This window comes from Nicotiana tabacum, chromosome 19, assembly GCF_000715075.1.
Source record: "Nicotiana tabacum cultivar K326 chromosome 19, ASM71507v2, whole genome shotgun sequence".
Taxonomy (NCBI): domain Eukaryota; kingdom Viridiplantae; phylum Streptophyta; class Magnoliopsida; order Solanales; family Solanaceae; genus Nicotiana; species Nicotiana tabacum.
The window spans coordinates 14,165,362-14,184,877 of NC_134098.1; the positions used below are offsets into that span (position 1 = coordinate 14,165,362).

The window sequence follows — 19,516 nt, forward strand, 5'->3', positions numbered from 1 at the left end:
TTGGTCTTGTGCGGATCCTGTTTGAGCTTTATGCACATTTGATATTTGAGTTATGACTTATTCCGCTTTGCTTTTATATTATGAATCAGTTAATGGCTTAACAGTTGGATTCTGTTATTATGTGAGTGCTGACTTGCCTAGCAAGCGGGTTAAATATTATAGTTAAATGTTATCACAACCTTTAGTGGAATTTGGGATCGTGATACAATCAAACACAAGAGACACCAATGTGGAATGTCTCTTGAAGAGTATGTCTATAGGTTTAGGAAAGAGCATGAGATATATGGTTTGCAATAAATAAGGTCCACTTCAACAAGCGAATGTGACGTAAATAAACTAAGGAAATTTCCGCAAATCATAAAATAACATATCATGTCGAGTAACCACAACAAAGATGACATTTTCTTGCAAGCTGCAACTTCTATTTGTCTAAATCTCTAATAACAAAGGCAGAGACGGATCCATGATTTAAATTCTATGGGTTCAACCTTTAAGAATTTTAGCATTTAATCCATTATCTTTTTAAAGTTATGGATTCACATCTACTATTCGTTGCAATTGTAACGAATTTTATACATAAATTTATACTCCGCGACAAAAGTACTGGATTCATCTGAATCCGATACCGAAGGGCTGGATCCGCCCCTGATTACAAAGGCATCTCTTGTCACTCTAAAAGTATGACAGCGTTCGTTGATATAAAAGTTATGAGACTATTTCTTCTGTAGTACTATCATAAGGATCTATTTTAATCCTGGCTTGTTAATTACATGTGTATGAGAGGGTCTTTTCTTCTTATTTTATTTTATTTATTTTTTAAAATTTTTACTATACATATGGCAGTGGGGAAAGGGAAATAGGGAGGGGATTATAAGGTGAAAAATCAAATCCTCCTCAATAAGATAAAAGTTTAGATAGCCGACCAATTGAATTACTAAGGTTCCTGATAGTCTAGGTACCAATATAGCACAAAAGATTCTAACATTTCGTGGCAAAATATTTTCGGAGGTTGGATAGAATAGGGGAAAAGAAGGGAACATCTATTTAAAATATGTGGTTCAAATTGCTGAAGAATTAAAAAGATAAAAAGTTAATTAAATGTGTTTGACATATAAAGGAAAATAAACGACTTATTTTTCGAATGACACTTCCATAGAAAAAGTTTTCCGGTGTTTACGTTGTGGAGAGAAAAAGTATATTTCAGAAAAAGCACTTTTATTAAAGATTAATAATAGTATTAACAAATTCTATAGTGTTTTTATGAAATTTTTTAGCAATTTCTCTTGAATATCGTAAGTCGTAACTTGAATAAAATATGTCATTAATTATTTGTATTATAGATAATACTAAAGTTGAGAAAACAAATTAAAACATTATACTTTTAAAAAATCACATAAATTGGAAATTGGTAAATAAAAGGCAAATTAAACATTGCTTTAGACAGTAAGGGGAAAAGGAATTTCACTCCTTTCACCAATATAACATACACGTCCAGCTCAAGTACTTAGCTTAATTAGCTCTGCAATATTATATCAATGACAATTCTTTCTTTAATTACTTTTCATGGTTGTTTTGTAGTACATAATTAATGCTTCGATAATTGCATCAAACTATAAATTCAAGTAAAAATAATGAACTGTTGTTTGATAGTAACACTATTATTACTTTTATATTAAAACTATATACTCATCTAACTCATATATATTGAATGCATGTATTAAATTCTCGTGGATTTGATTGTGCATGAACTTAACGTGCAAGTTTGAGCTTAATGAGGTGGAAAGAACAGCTTTTTGGAGGCTTACAATGTGCTTTAGATCTGATTTCAGTGATTTTTCAAGAACAAACTTTTGAGAAACAATTGTATATGTGTTTCAGAAATATTTTACTCTCAAACAAAGAGAAGAAAAAACAAAAGTTCGCACGTAACATTTTCCTAGTATTTCTATTGTCACGCTTGTTTTTAAATTTTTAAATTTTTGTTATAACCGTATCACTGGCAAAACTAATACGAATGCACATCCTATGTGACTCAATAAAAGAAAAGTATTCTCTATCAGGAATTTTTTTATTCTTACAACTCAAACTCGATACCTCTAATTAACGATAGAGGTATGCCATCCATTAATATCTGTCACCGCCGCATCCATGGTTCTTTGTCATGTTTGTACTAATAAAAAACTTTTAAAATAAAATAAATGGAAATAAAGTACTTCATGATTCCTTAGTGTTAAGAGCTCAAATGCTCTGTTAATGGAGAGGAACGAAGAAGAGAGACGAATAAAACAGAGAGAAACTTCTAGAAAATTGGAAAATGTTTTCATTATCTTCACAATACACTGTATATTTTTTAATACAAAAATAACTAACTTCTTAATTACTATTCCTAACACAAACCAACTAACTAACTTGCTAGCTCGTCAACAACTCAACTCCCCTCAACACTCGCCCTCAAGCTATGTGGTGTAAACAAGTTGAACACTCCTAGCTTGGACAACAAAAATTCAAGATGTGTTCGACCAAGGCCTTTAGTTAGAAAGACTGCCAACTGCAACTCTGACTTCACATGTGCTATTTCTATCAACCCCTTTAGTATCTTCTCTCTAATGAAATGACAGTTAATCTCTATGTGCATTGTTCGTTCATGATAAATTGGATTGGCCGCAATCTGAAGGGCTGTTTTACTATCATAAAACAACTTCACTGGCAGTTGAATTTGCAAATTCAGTTCTCCAAACAGTCCCACTAGCCAAACTACTTTTGCAATTGTTGTTCCCATGCTTTTGTACTCAGCTTCTGCTGAACTTCTTGATATAGTACTATGTTTCTTTGATTTCCATGAAAGTAAAGAGTCTCCAATCTTAACAACAAAACCACTTATTGATTCCTTGTCATGGGACAAGTAGCCCAATCAGCATCACAGAACACTATCAGCTCATTAGACATTCTAGAGGATAGTAAAATTCCTAAGCCAAGTGCATTTTTAAGGGACTTGACCACCCTTAGGGCTGCCTCCATGTGTGACTTCTTGGGTGAGTGCATGAATTGGCTCAAGTTTTGTACTGTATAGGCTATGCCAGGCCTAGTTATTGTGAGATATAAAAGCTTGCCCACCAATTTGTGATAGCTTGTGGCATCTTCCGGTGTCTCATCTATCTCGGTAGCATCAACTGCAAGCCCTTTGTCATATGCCGCACTTGTGAGTCTCTGATTGACCTTCAATGGTGTGCTTACAAGTTTGGATCCTGCTAATCCTAGTTCTGAAATTAAATCCAAAGCAATCTTCCTTTGACAAACAGAAATCCTAGCCTTACTTCTAGCTATTTCAAGACCAATCTCCCCCAGGTCCTTGATCTTGAAATGATGATGAAGTAAGGCCTTAGTGTCCTGAATAAGAGAATCAGAAGAACCAGTGATCAAAAGATCATCCACATACACAAGGATAATCACAGTATGTCCATCAACTTTCTTAGTGAAAAGATATTAGTCGTAGTGACTCTGGGAGAAGCCAGAACTCAGAAGAGCCTCAGACAACCTCAAATTTCACTGTCTGGATGCGTGCTCCAGTCCATATAAGGACTTTTATAATTTACACACCTTAGACAACTCCCCCTGGCTAGCAAAACCTGGAGGCTGCACCATGTATACATCCTCCATCAAATCCCTTTGCAAAAAGGCATTGAAGACGTCCATCTGGTAAAGTTCTAACCATACATGGCTGTCATGGACAGAACAACTCTAACTGTGACCATCTTCACCACAGGAGAAAAAGTCTCCTGGTAGTCCAACCCCTCATGTTGTCTATATCCTTTTACCACCAAACGAGCCTTATATCTCTCTACCTCTCTCTTGACATTATACTTTACCTTGTATACTCATTTACAACCTATGGCCCTCTTACCAGTAGGTAAGTCCACCAAGGACCAATTTTGATTGTCAAGTAAGGCTTGAATCTCCTACTTCATCAATGTTCATCCTGTAGAGCCTCTGAATAAGAGTCAAGTTCTTTGATGACAGAATAAATGCAGATGGAGTCAAGGTAAAAAACTGAAAGAGATATGTAGGACATGTAGTGAGACAGAGTGTATATGCATAAGGATGATGTGTGTTCACTAGGCAGGGGACCATGCACAAAATCATTCAACCATCCAGGAGGTTTGAAAGTTCTAGCAGTCCTTCTGGGCTATGAAGAAGGAACAACATGAGAGCTAGTAAGTGAAGAATGTCCTGCTGCAGAGCCTCTGGACTGTAAGGGAGGTCCAGTTGATGGGAGCACATGACTGGTGGCTTCAATAGTGGCATGCATACCAGTACGAGGTCCATGGACAAGTGAACCTGGTTGATCAAGGAATGGTCCTTGATCAAAACTGGGCACCTGAGCAGGAGAACCATCCTGAGTAGATGGTGGAACTGAATATAGGTCCACATGTGTCACATGTGCAGGACAAGAAGGAATCCTGTATGCATATGATGTCTGAGATGATTTGAAAGGAAAAACATCCTCCTTAAAAACGACATCTTTGCATATGAAGAAGACCTTGTGTGAGAGGCTATAGATTTTGTATCCCTTTATGTACTAAAATACCCCATGTGCACTGCTGCTTCAGCTCTGGGTCCAAATTTGTCTCCACTAGCACCAGTAATAGTAGCATAGGACATGCTGCCTATGACTCCCAGGTGATTCAAGTTCCTATAGAAAATTTCAAAAGGTGACTTGTTGTCCAAAACTGGAGATGGTATCCTATTAATGAGGCACACAACATTGATAGCACAGATACCCCAAAATCTCAAAGGTAACCTTGCCCGAAGGATATGTATGTGCTTCCTCTCAACGATCCCATTTTGTTGGGGTGTGTGAACACATGAACTCTGATGTATGATCCCTGCATTACTAAATAAAGCTATGCAGAAAGAATTAAAGAACTCAGTGCCATTATCACATCTAAAAACCTTTATTGATGCATTAAACTGAGTTTGTACAAGCGATAAGAATTTCTTAAGGACAGTACTAACATCACTCTTCAAATGTAGAAGAAACACCCATACCATTCTACTACGATCATCCACCAAAGTAAGAAAATATCTATAACTATCAAAAGTGGGGACCCTATAAGGACCCCAAACATCTGCATGTACTAAGTCAAAAGGCTTTGTAGCTCTACTGTGACTTATAGAAAAAGGAATTCTTGTCTTCTTAGCCAGAGGGCATACAGTACAAGACCTATTATCATGTTACTTTTAACTAAAGAAAGTCGTCTTAATATCCTCCCAGATATATGTTCAAGCCTCTTGTGCCATAGCTCTTCCTCATCATATACTGTCAGGGCTACTGAAGGAACAAGTGATGGTGACTCTTTATTCTTTGAGTGCCAATGATACAGATCTTCGTCCATTCCACCAAACCCCTTCACCTTCTGAGTGTGAAGGTCCTGCATTAGGCAAAAGTCAAGATAGAATGCCATAAAACATCTCAGCTCTCTTGTCAACTTTGCTACTAATGACAAATTGAACTTGGGTAATCAGGATTTGGTCCTACGTAGAGCAACTCACCTAATTGGAGAAATTGTGTCCGACGTTAACCTGTAAGTATTGTTGACACCCAATTTTGTCTATCCTTACTCCATATTATGCTAATGAGCTACTATTTTATTTAAGAGTCATAATAATATTTATAAGCATTTTTTTTATATATTATAACAAGTACTACAACTTTATTATTATTATTATTATTGTTGTTGTTGTTGTTGTTGTTGTTGTTGTTGTTGTTGTTGTTGTTATTATTATTCTTGTTGTTGTTGTTGTTGTTATTGTTGTTGTTATTGTTATTGTTACATCTTTTATAATTTGTTTTTACTACATAGTAGCAGCTTTTAAAATATAAAAGCATTTACAATTTATTCTTTAGCTTGTTCAAATATTTATATAAAATATTATTTATTTTTTTAACTTCTTGTATTTTATTCTTTATTTACTAATTCCTAATTACTTTATTATTATGTCATTTTAATTTAATAGTAGCTCAATTATCAACCTTACACCTAACCCCAAAATCAATTAAGCCGAATTCCTTTAGCCTCTAAACTGATAACTTTTCCAATTCCTAAAATTCAATTGCGCCAGCAACTCGCCAACACCTTTCCCCAATTCTTTGATTTGCTTTCTTTCTTTATTTTTCTCTTTTCTTTCCTTTTTTTTTAAAATTTTCTTTCCTTAATTCTTTTCCTCTTCAAATCTGTAAAGAAATTGTGATTGGGAGCCGTGATTTTAGCTTCAATTTTAGTTGAAATCACTATCGTAATTGAAGGTTTGCATGTTCTTCTTTCCATCTCAACATCCGTAGGTTCAAATTAATTAGATGAACTTGAACAGGATATGAGGTAAGAGCTCTAATTCTTCTATATTTTTAATACTATTTTGATCTTTTAGTAGTGAAAATCTTTTATTTGGATGGACTTTACTCTGCTACGATTAATTTTTCAAATGGAAACCCCAATCCCCTTTGATTGCTATGACTCCAATTCTACCGTGATTGTTTGGGTCTGATTTTGATAGCTCAATTGGAGACCGTAACGGCTATAAAGGATTCAATTATAAATACGGATGGTTTTAGGGGGGTTTAGAGGGGAAGAGGCTCTGTTTATCGCTGCAACTCTGTTTATCGCTGCAACTCACATATTATACTTCCATACCTTACATCTGTATATAGCTCACAATTACACGCTTCAGAGAACTGGCTTTTGATCACTGCTTTGACCTCTGCTTCACTGCTAGTTTTTTTTTCTTTTCGCTACTTCTATGCTTTGCCGACCATAAGCCAAGGCAAGGCTTGGTTTTTTTAATTAGTTTGATACAATCTGGATGTATCGAGTTCGAGTATTGGTTTCTCCTTATTGCTGTTTGAATTTTCGCACGTATTACTGCATACTTTGGAGAGTATCTGGCTTATTTGTTGCTGTTGAAGTTACTGGATTTTTAATCTTCATATTATATTGTTATTCCGCTCTCCAACTGGTTAGTTCCCTGAACGACGCATCATAATTTCTTTATGTGTTAATTATATGGTAGAATAGACTAGTTTTTTTGTCCTCTGCTCTCTTAAAATTTTCATGTATTTTATTCTATTTGCGCGTTGTATTTGCACTTGGACATGCTGAATGTTGTGCGACATTCCATTTCGAGCATGCCAAGTTAATAACCAGGTACGTCACTTAATCGCTATGTGTTGTGCCTCCCGTATGGTTCTCTGATTCGCTATACATTAGAAGTCACCTCTTAGGTCTAACTATATGAATTTGAATTGACATCACGTCTTGCAATATCCTTGAATGAGATAGTGTGATCATGTCGATCACCTAATAACCATTGTCTAGACCTAAGGAAGTTAGCTTGATGTCTAATGCTTGGGATTTCAATGCTTAACAATGAACTCCAGGATTTTTCTTGCTTGAAAGTCATGACTTGTATTTGCCTATTTTCTCACTGTTAGACTTATCCTAAATAGCTACCATGTTATTAGGATTTTGATCATTTTTATATCATGACTTTATGCTTAACAAAACTTATTTGCTATTGAATACTACAAGCTGGGATGTTTGAGTTCAATTCAATCACTTAAATATCATATTTTTAGGACCTACGCCATTCATTCATGCTTCTGTGTCAAATTTGAAGTTTCTAGTGTTGTTTTTTTCCTTGACTTGGTTTAACTTGGACATATTCACCTATAGATTATGTGTTTAGAAGATAATGCTTTAACTAATAATAACAAAGTTGTTTCTTTGGAAAATAGTCCAAGTTGTCTGCTTTCTTTGTGCGTTTGTTGCTTCTGTTCGGTTGCAGGGGCCTAGACTTGATAGTTTTGGCCAAAGTTCAACTCTTCAGAAGGGGGATTAGGAAAGCTCATAAGAGTCTACGAGAAGTCTGCCAAAGTTTGAAGTTCAGTTAGTTAATTTCCTAGGCTCTAGTTATAAGCTCTATTCAGATAGCATGTAATAACTGAATGTAATAGTGAAATGGGGCTACTTGGGATAAGGGATATTTCATGCTTGTGTTCTATGTGATTACCTGCTGTTATTTGCTTTCATTTCTTCTTGAAAACATGTTAACACGTTAAATTGGATAGCTTTTGCATTTGAGCTTTTTGTGGTGTCTTAGTCCTTAGTAACGTTTTCTTACTAGTATGTTGGGCTCACTTTAAAAGATAAAGACTGTCATTTGTCTTTGACCGAAGCTTCTAAGCCTTCACTTTTTTTTCTGTTCCTTTTAATTAATTCAGAAATTCGTTTTAATTTAGCCCAACGTTTGCTTCATATTTTTTACTTCTTTAGATCTAATCACTTCTTTATATGTATGCTTATATCATGGGTATTATTCAAGAAGACTTATCATATTTTAGAGTACACTTGACCATTTTTTACTACATTAACAATTACTTAATTAATTCGGAGGCCAACATGAGCCCTTACTTGCCTTATGTGTTACTTGTGTAAGTCCCAATGTGCTCCTTTTATGTGATGCTAATAAGAATAGAAATAGAAACATGAGATTTTTCTTAAGTCTAGAACCATCTCTTTAGAATAGTGTCCAAAGCCTCATGGACTATAGGAAGGGATGGGTAGTTTTGAATTAAGACGTGATTTAGAATTGATTAGTGCGCTTTTAGGTTAACAACTTAAAGATAGTAATGAGGGTAGCAGACATGATACACAAATTGCCTGAATAGCCATTACACTTTTGGCTATAAAAGTCTTAGCAAGCTTTGCACGGGAGTTGATCCATTAGGTGTAAAAACTTAGGCTCCCCTTTTACTAAATAATCATGCCATACTCTATTTATTCATATTCATGTTTGTTGCTGGATTAGTTACGCTTTACTTTTTGTATCCAATAGTTTTATACTATTACTTGAATCTGTATTGTTTCTATGTAAAGGTTATTTTTATTAGTAATAAAAACTCGTTTTCGCTTTCGCCCAAATTTCCTCTTACCCCTTAATATATTTTTTAAATGACTATTCTCATACAGCTTTATGTGCGATTCATTTTATACAAAACTTCCTTTCTTTTACCTATTGCTAGAAGTTGTTCTTTCTCCTTTTTCATGCCTATCTCACTTAGAATAATTAATAGACGACTCACATCATTTAATATAAATTATTAACTTGCAATTTAGTTTTCATTCATCCCACTTAGTTTAAAATTTGTCCTGGACCCACAGTTGTGGATTTCGAAGAGTGCCTAACACCTTCTCTCCAAGGTACTTTGAGCCCTTACCCGATCTTTGGTGGCGTTGACTAGTCAAACAGAGTTACTTGTAAATAGGTGCCCCTAACGCACCTTAAAAATTGTTAGGTGACGACTCTTCTCTTTTAATACCCATTTTAAAAGAGTTGTCACATGTCGAAGCCCGCTTTCACGAAAAAATGGGGCGCGACAAGTATTATAGCCTTTCTTCTGGATGTGGACTGGTTTTTGAAAATGGAACATGGAGTAGCATATTCTCAAATATAAACTGAATTCTCAAAGTAATAACGAATTAACGAAGAGAAGTTCCGATCCTTCCTTGGCATAGACATATTATAAAGCACCAGTATCAACGACCAATTATAGTCTCATTGCATTCTAAATTGATATTCCTTCCGTTTCATTTTTACATAACACTAATTCATAGGGCACAGAGTTAAAGATAAAAATAGAAGATTTACTTAAAAAGCATGTCATAAGGGTAAAAGAAATGTCGAACAACAATACCAAAATGGTCCTCGTTGTTGCCATATTGTTATTTTTGTGTTTCATCTAGAAAGTACTGTTTGATTGCGATGTCTTACCATAGTGATCAGATACAAGATCCTTTTACTTGGGTGACTTGCTTGTGCTTTTATCACTGCCTTCTGATTTTGCTTCTCTAGTTTTCATCAGAGAAAACATCAATCTGAGTGTGAAGGTAAAGAAAATGAGGTATAACTTCTCCGCTCACTTCCCATATGTTGTTTATGCCTCTTATGATTACTAGTTTCTCCGCACATGCATTGCACGTGTATACCGAGTCATAGAATACACAAATTAGTAAATAACATATATGCCAAAAATAGTTAATAATATACATGCATATTCGAAAAAATATTTAAGTTAGTTATAAATTAAAATTTTAAATATACCAAAAACCCGCATTATCGCCTAACCTTAAGACATTTGATGAACAAAGTCAAAAGGCATATTCTCCAATCAACTTTGTCTCTATTGCACACTTTCAATTAAACTTTGGTATATCCCTGTTTTGAGGTTTGATTGCTCCAATAGGCAATGCAGGAAGCAATATTCTTTGATCAATTTTATCTTCTCTATAACCTTCAGCGATCACAAATATTATTTCTGCCTCAACATAATTATCTTCTCAAGACCAATCTCTTTTCTAAATGTCAAACCTCCTTTTTATAGTTTGATGTACATTCAATGTCAAAATCTTAACTTCACCATATACACATATTTATACGTAGATAAGTGTTGGCTAGAGTTCAAATTTTATTACTGATTATGAAAGGTTGAATTGTGTAATGAGTCATTCTTTATCTAGTAAATGAAATGTAAGTAATCAAGTAAGATATAATTATGACAAAAAGTCCAAGTATGCCTATGTACTATTAAAAATTACTTGATATCATATTTTATCAATAAGATTCGAGAGCTTGATATCTTCGTCAAATGATCATGGTCCTTTTTTCTCAATATAGTTATCATATCAAGGAGCTCTTCTTTCTCTCCCAGTTTATTTGTTTAACTAAATGGAACTCAGATAAAGACAACTTAAATTCAACAAGGAAATATTTATAGGATGCAGATTGTTGCAGTAGCAGAAACTAAACTTGATCTTGTATTTACTATGTAAATTCAAAGAATATTTTCTTGATATTTAATGATTAATGAGTCTATATCTTCAATCCTGATTCCCGACTCATGTATTCTCTCTTATGAGATTTGTTTTCATGCGAAATTAATCCACATATCGAAGAAAAAAAGATTGAATAACTCGTGGGAGAATGTATTTCCACAAAACAAAAAGTATGGCACAGAAGTGTCGGAACTCTTAATTTTGAGAAATTATTTAGACTGCCATCTATGACGTCAACACTTTTCTAGAACTCCACAAGATGATTAAACTTGTCAGCTACTCCTTTTGTTGTACAAAATCGACCAATAAATCAACATAAAAGAACATAAAAATTAACACACAGATAGAGCGATAAGCAAATAAAGAATAAAGGTAAACTAAAAAAAATATAATATTGCAGATTTCATAATAAAGTGAAACGCGACTGGAGAAACTTTGAAACAAACCAAAATAGAAGTGCAAATAGATCAAAGTTAAAGAAAGCAAACATTTGAAAATGAGAAGAGCACGTCAAACATGCACTATGACCACAAAATTTAAAAGAGCACGTAAATGAATATTAAAATATCTGATAAACAAATTCGGAAAAAGTTCAATAATTGTATTTAAAAAACACATGCGTACAAGCTTTGCAGATATTTCATCAGTGGATGAACCCAATAAGGTTACCATACTGATCGATCGTAGATAAAACAACAATATAAGAGGCAATGTAATTTTTTGACTTTAGTCATGAAGATGTGTACTTAGAAAATGAAAGCATGTCTTTTCATAAAGTGAAGAAATAGTGAAAGAAGTTAAAAAGTGACTTGTGAAAATACAGAATTTGAATATACTACGGATGTGGTAGAAGCATAAGAGACATCTATATCAGTCACATAAAATGGTGGCAACTCTTCAGATATTATCTAGGTAAATAAAAGAAAGATATTTTAATATTTAGTTTTTTAATTATGAACTTCATGCTTTTAAAGTTAGAACCTGATTGTTACTTTCTTCTTGGGTAATGACTTGGAGAATTTGTTACTGTTAAAATCATATAACTTCTCTCGTACATATGTTTTCTTGATTCATCCCTTAGAATGTCCATATGACATTTTCATTGTCAAAATTATTATTTGGGTAAAACGTTGAGATATATATGCATGGCGACTTTCAGGAACAACGCCCACACTCACTTTTATTCATGCACTTTATATTTTTTAGCCCAAGACATAGAAGAATTCAAATGATTATATAGTACCACAAAATATTACTATAATAAAAGTTAAGGAAAAAAGACAAGAATAGAAACTCAGTAGCATTTCAATTATATATCTTGGAGACATTAAGTTGTAACTAAAGATACATTGTTTCTTAGAATACCTCGATCCATCCGATTTTGAGTAAAAATATTTGTCACTTCACCGCTACATAAATTGAGTGCATTCAAATTCAGAAATGAAAGCACACAAAATCGGAGGATTAAAATGTTAGTACGTCCGACTATTGACTGCTTGCAACTACTTCTTTGATGTTAGATTAGATACTTATTGAATACCGTGGTTTTGTACTCATATTACACTTCTATACATTTTTGTGCAGATTCTAAGACGACTCGTTTTGGAGGTATTCACCTAGCAGAGTAGGAGTGCCTTTAGGAAATTTCGTGATAAGCTGCTTACTTGATATGATTTGCGGCACATGGAGTCCCTCTTCCCTACTCTTTATATTTGTCTTTGTATCTTCGTCATTTTCGGGCAGACCTTCTATTCAATTCAGATCTCTATACTCTTATTAGATGCTTGTGATTAGTTGTGACAACCGTGTTTTAGGAGAGTTTATGAGACAATTTTGGTCTTGTGTGGACCCTGTCTGAGTTTTATGCAATTTGATATTTAAGTTATGACCTATTCCGCTTTGCTTTTATATTATGAATCAGTTAATGGCTTAACAATTGAATTCTATTATTGATGTGAGTGTTGGTGTAATATCTCGTAATTTTTTTTAAGAAAAGGGCATATTGGTTATTTTAGCAAACTAATTGAAAACCAAAAAACCAAAAAGGGGGATTAGGGCCAAAGCCCATTACGGGAGGCACAAAAAGGCAAAAGCCTAGGCTTAGAAGCCATTAAGCTTCGGCAGAAGCATTCAAGGAAATAGAAAAAAAGAAAGTAAAAAAAGAAAAATCCGTGTCAGCCACTTTTGAGAATCAAAGGAAACGTGAGGTTTTAGTTTTCTGCCATTGAAGAGGACTACAAGTATTCAACAGAGAAAGCTAATTAAACAGAGAAGAAGAAGGTAAATTTCTAAACTTAATTCATAGATTTGATTCATAAATTCCATGGCTATAGAGTTGGGGTTGAGAGTTAGTTGAAGAATTAATATTTATGAAATAATAGAGTCCATGGAATTTTTCATGAATTGGTGAATATACTATATGTTTGGGGTTGCAAACTTATATATTCGTGTATATACCATTAAAAAAAGGATATTCCTTCAAAAACTTTTCCGATTCGTTAGTGATTGGTAACCAAATATGATTGCTACTAATATTAGTGATATTGAAAAAAATGATTACAAAGGAATTTTATAGCTGTGAGTTGGGATACTGAAATGGATCTTGATATTTCAAGTAGAATAAGAGGAATTATTGGATAAATATAATTCGACGAATTAAGAGCCAAATATAAAATTCGGAGGATTGGGTATTCTAAATTAGTGATGAATTTAGCCTAAATGAGGCAATTAACACGAGATCGATATTGATGTGGTTATAGATTGATTGAAGAAAGTCATACGGATCGCTCGAGGTGACGAGTTTGGTATTTCACACGAGTACTGTAAGTAGTAATCTTACCGCAATTTGTATTTTTATAACTTGCATGATTTACACATAATTTTTAATATGAATATATTGCCGAATATTTTGAGTTGCATGTGAGACAAGTCTTTTACTCGATATGACACCGAAATAGTTATTTGAGATGATTACTGTTATTTTAAATATTCTTGTTGTCACTAGATATGTTTTACCATTACTTGAATTTACAGTTATCGAAATAAAATTACATGATTTGATAAGAACCGAAATGCCCTATATTATTTTAAAATATTTTCTTATGAGTATAGACAGATTACAGAGATAAGTATAAATGGGAGTAGACTTTGAAGGATCCCGTAGCTAACGACGAGTTCGTTAGACCTGGTGCACCTTGTAATTACCGATTATCGTTATAACCCTCGAAGGTAGAATTAGCATACCGTTACTGATTTTTCTCGAGTAGGGACTACCGTTATATTTGACTTCTTGCGAGATCTTGAGGATTTACGGTGTTCTCTGATACATCGAGGGTGGGATTAGGATGTGTTCTCATGCAAAATGGGCGCGTTATAGCTTATGCTTCGAGAAAATTGAAAAAGCACGAGTAAAACTATCCTACACATGATTTGGAGATGGCTGCAGTGGTATTTGCTCTAAATATTTGGAGGCATTACCTATACGGCGAAACTTATGAGATTTATACTGACCATAAAAGTCTGAAGTATATCTTTCAGCAGAGAGATCTAAATCTTCGGCAGCGTCGGTGGATGGAACTACTCAAGGACTATGACTGTTCTATTTTTGTATCATCCTGGAAAAGCCATTGTGGTGGCTGATGCATTGAGTAGAAAATTTATGGGGAGTTTGGCACATATAGCTCCTACAAAAAGACTTTTGGTCAAAGATATTGTAACGACCCGACTTGTCGTTTTAAGAATTAACGCTCCGTTCAGTGACTTAAAGTCTCGATCAGCTTCGTAATATATATTATGACCAACGTATATTGTCGAGTTTGGTTTTCGAAATATTCGGAATTTAATTTAAAGAACAATTCTCCTTTTTGAAGCTTAAATGGAAAGAGTTGACCAAAGAGTTGACTTTTGAGCAAACGACCCCGAAATAGAATTTTGATGATGTCAATAGCTTCGTATAATAATTTCAGACTTAGGCGTATGTCCGAATTTGGATTTGAAAGTCCGTAGGACAATTCGACGAATTTTGGCGAAAGTTAGAAAATAGAAAATTTTTGAAACGTTTGACCGAAGGTTGAATTTTTGATAACTAGGTCGGATTTCGATTCCGGAAATTGGAACAGCTCCATTACGTCGTTTATGAATTGTGTGCAAAATTTGAAGTCATTCCGGATTGATTTGATACATTTCGGTGCAAAATATAGAAGTTGAAAGATTTGAAAATTCATAATTCGATTCGATGCACGATTCGTAATTTCGGCGTTGTTTGGCGTGGTTTGAAGCCTCGACTAAGTTCGTATTGTATTTTGGGATATGATGGTGTATTTGGTTAAGGTCCTGAGGTCCTCGGGTGGATTTCAGAAGGTTAACGGAATGCATTTCGGACAAGGGAAGCTGTTGAAATTTGTTTTCTGTTGCTGAAGCTGTGCTGGGCAACAACTGTTAGTTTCGCTTCTGCGGAAGCTTGATCGTAGAAGCGAGATTGGGAGGGCTGGCAGCTCATCGTAGAAGCGGACAAGTTTAGGCACCTGCGACATCGCAGATGCGATCACTGGAACGCAGAAGCAAAGCGAAACATTCTAACGCAAATGCGATTATTCAGCTGGACAATGTGCTTCGCAAATGCAAGATTTGTCTTGCAAAAGCGAGCTCGCAGAAGCGCAGAATCAATCTGCAAATGCGAAAACTGGGCAGAAACATTTAAGGACCAAAAATGGTGATTTCGCCATTTTCGATTGAGATTTTGGTGCTCAGTGTTTTGGGCGTTTTTGGAGGATTTCTTCACGACTTTCACTTGGGTAAGTGTGCTATATCCGAAAATGATTATATATCATAAATCCATTGTTATATTCATCGTTTAATTCGGATTTAAATGGAAGAAAATAAGATTTTTGAAAAACTTTTCAAGAACGAAAATTTAAGATTTGGAGGTCGAGTTGTTATCGGAATTTGATAAAATTGGTATGGTTGAACTCATATCGGAATGAATGTTTGGATTTTGTAATAATTATGTCGGGTTACGAGAGGCGAGCCCCGCGTTGATTTTGGTTGACTTTTTAAAATAAAATTTTAAGTCGAAATTTTATTATCCGAAATTATTTTCGATAAATTTTAATGAAGTTATACAATTAATTTGGATAGATTTGAGCTGTTCGGAGGTCAATTCAAGCAAGAAGGCGATTTTGGAATATCGGCATAACTTCAAAAAGGTAAGTATTTTGCCTAACCTTGAGTGGGGGAATTACCCCTTAGGCATCGAGTCTTATGTGCCATTTGTGAAATGTGAAAAGCCGTGTACGCGAGGAGACGAGTACGTACTCGGGCTTATATATGCAAAATTTATTGGGTTAAAGTCTTAGGCATTATTTGTGTAGTAAAATTGGATAATTATTGGGAATTATTAAATCATCTATTTGCCATGCCTCAATTCTCGTTTGTTGAATTTGTTTTTATATGACAATCTGATGTGATTATTACTTGAATATTATGTGAATTCCGTGAGTTTGTTGATTTGATATTTCCTGAAAATAATTATATTATGCATTTTTCATCTGCAAATAATTAATAAAATAAGTTTAAACTTAAGTGTTAATATAATTATTAAGAATTTGGATTAATGAAGGCGTTTCCCTATACTGAGTATTTTCTATCTTTGTTGATTGTTTTGAGATTTTATATATGTTGTGTGGAGCCTTGGGCTATTTTTGAGAAATTTATTGATTTTACTATATCATTGGAATAGGTTGTGGTTGTTGGGTAAATTGTGATAGGAATTGATTGTGTTGTGTTGTCGTGATAATATTCTGTGTAAATTGTTGTGTGATTTGAGTTATTATTATGAAGATATAAGGGTCGTATTTCATTGTTGATATTATGTGGGTATAAAGGTGGCATTTCACTGTGGTTACGTGTGTTGGAATATTGTCTGGGTGGAGTGATAAGTGTGGCTATTATGCAGAGAGATAAGGGTGGCTATAGGAACGATAAGGGTGGCTATTGATATTGTCAGGGCGGAGGGATAAGGAAGGCTATTATAGGAGTGATAAGGGTGGCTATAGGAGAGATAAGGGTGGCTATTGTTAGGTATGATATGTGATGATATGGGGTTATTGCGTTGGTAATTTTCATGTGAATGTTGTAATTTTCCTTGTGTTTATTTCTATATCTTGTACATTTTGTCTTGTTGTTTCGGTAAACTTGATAATAGTCTGATCTATGTTGAAAATGGGAGCATGTGGCTATTGCCAGGCGGATTATAAAATGAAATGCGGGCACGAGGTGCCGTGAGTAAATAATAATGATATTGGCATGTAAGTTGTCCATGCGGTTGTGATAGAGAGATTGGCATGAGGTGCCGTGAAAATATGAAAGTTGGCTGAGACCCGTATTTTATGATTTTGAAATGCTGTGTCAGAGGGTGACTTTTATTCGAAAGGTATTTATTTGAAAGAATTATATTTGAAGATATTTTGTTTGAAAGAATTATATTTGAAGATATTTATTTGAAGGAATTATATTTGAAAGAGATTTATTTAAAAGAATTACATTTGAAATATATTTACTGAAGGGAGTATATTCGAAATATATTTATTGGAAAGTATTATATCCTGAAGATTATTATTCGAAAAAGCATATAGGCGAAATTTTTATATTTGAAGGACTTGATTAATTAGTTGTTCTTGTATTCATTATTTGTTGAGTAGTATTAATAGTGTTCTTGTTGCCCTGCTGTGTATATCACTGGTTGATTAGTGTTGCCATCATTGTTATTTGTATGCTATTATTTATGTATACTATATTGCACAGGTTATTAGACTAGTGAGTATCTTGACTGTACCTCGTCACTACTCCACTAAGGTTAGTCTTGATGCTTACTGGGTACCGACTGTGGTGTACTCATACTACACTTCTGCACATTTTGTGCAGAGCCAGGTATTGGAGATGTGGGACTCGGACAGAGGTAGAGTGGGATCGCAAGGATTCAAGGTAGAGCTGCTTGGTCGTCGCAGTTCCTTGGAGTCTTTCCATTTTATTGTACTGTTAATTATTATTCAAAGAGTATTGAGTATTCGATCCTTGAGATCATTTCACGTATTCAGCTAGAGTTCGTGACTCAGTATTACCAGTCTTGGTAGGTTGTCTGCAACTATTTTCATTGTTAGTTTCTATTTTAAAAAATGGCTTGAAATATAATTGTAATTGGCTTACCTAGTCTTAGAGACTAAGTGCCATCACAACGCATGTGGTGGGAATTTTGGGTCGTGACAAGTTGATATCAGAGCTCTAGGTTCATAGGTTTTACGAGTCACGAATGAGTCTAGTAGAGTCTTGCGGATTAGTACGGAGACGTCTGTACTTATCTTCGAGAGGCTACAAAACTATTTGGAAATTTCCACTTCTTTCATTCTTGTCGTGCAGAATTTGTTGAATTTGGAATTTGAGCCTTTGTATCTCTATTCTCTCACAGATAGTGAGGACACGTGCTACCGGGTCAACTGATCAGGCATCCGCGCATTCTGCTAGGGTCGCAAGAGGCCGAGACCGAGGTAAAGGACGAGGAAGGGCACGTACCATGACTAGAGCACCTGTCAGAGCAGCAGTTGAGGAGCCTCCAGTAACTCCAGTTGGGGGACAGATACCAGAAGCACTTGTTGTTACCCCTAGACTTCAGGAGACTTTAGCACAGTTCCTGAGTATGTTTGGTACATTAACTCAGGCGGGATTGATCTTTGTTGCACCAAATATTTCGCAGTTTGGGGGAGTAGCTCAGGCTCCTACCACAACTCCAGAGCAACGAATTCATATTGGTCAGGTTTCGGGTGTAGTACCAGTATAACCTGTTATTCCGGTTCAGCCTGAGGTCAGGCCAGAGGCATCAGAAGAAGAAACAAAAGAGACATGAGAGGTTTAAAAAAGTATAGTCCACCTACTTTCATTGGCACAACTTCAGAGGATGCCCAAGGATTTCTAGAAAAGTGTCACCGTATTCTCTGCACCACGGGTATTGTGGAAGTGAGCGGAGTTGCCTTTACTACATTTCAGCTGTCAGGCGCAGCGTATCAGTGGTGGCAAGTTTATGAAGAAGGTAGATCGACCGATGAAATACCACCAACTTAGGCTCAATTTTCAGAAATAGTTTTGAAAGAGTTTGTTCCCCAGACTCTACGAGATGCGTGGCGCACAAAGTTTGAAAGGTTGCGTCAGGGCACTATGACAGTGTCAAAATACGCTATCAGGTTAAGTGTGTTAGCCCGTCATGCACCTATCTTGGTTCCTACAGTCAGAAAGCGAGTCCGTAGATTCATTGAGGGGCTCAATTATGATCTTAAAATATGCATGGCTCGAGATTTACAAACTGATACTCCATTTCAACAAGTAGTGGAGATTGCAAGGAGGATTGAGGGTATTCTAGGTGAGGAAAGGGAGAATAAGGAGGCCAAAAGGTCTCGAATCTATAGAGGGTTCAGTGGATTTTACTCTTCAGCTATGATCCATTATGGCGGAGGCTCGAACAGTCGGCCAACTCAGTCCGTACATCAGATTACTTGGGGTGCTCCAGTAAGTTCTTATAGTGCACCACCAACACGAGATTCTTACAATGGTTATTCCAGTTATCCGGCATAGACTCAGTACGA

The 19,516-nt window shown here is 35.2% G+C and overlaps 1 long non-coding RNA gene across 1 annotated transcript; it reads left to right on the forward strand.

Annotated features, from left to right (window-relative positions):
* Nucleotides 1-13,002: 13,002 nt before the first annotated feature.
* Nucleotides 13,003-18,112, forward strand: LOC107796422 (uncharacterized). Its single transcript, XR_001650399.2, has 3 exons — nt 13,003-13,166; nt 13,646-13,708; nt 17,808-18,112. It is a non-coding gene; the product is annotated as an uncharacterized LOC107796422 (long non-coding RNA).
* The last annotated feature ends 1,404 nt before the right edge of the window (nt 18,113-19,516 follow it).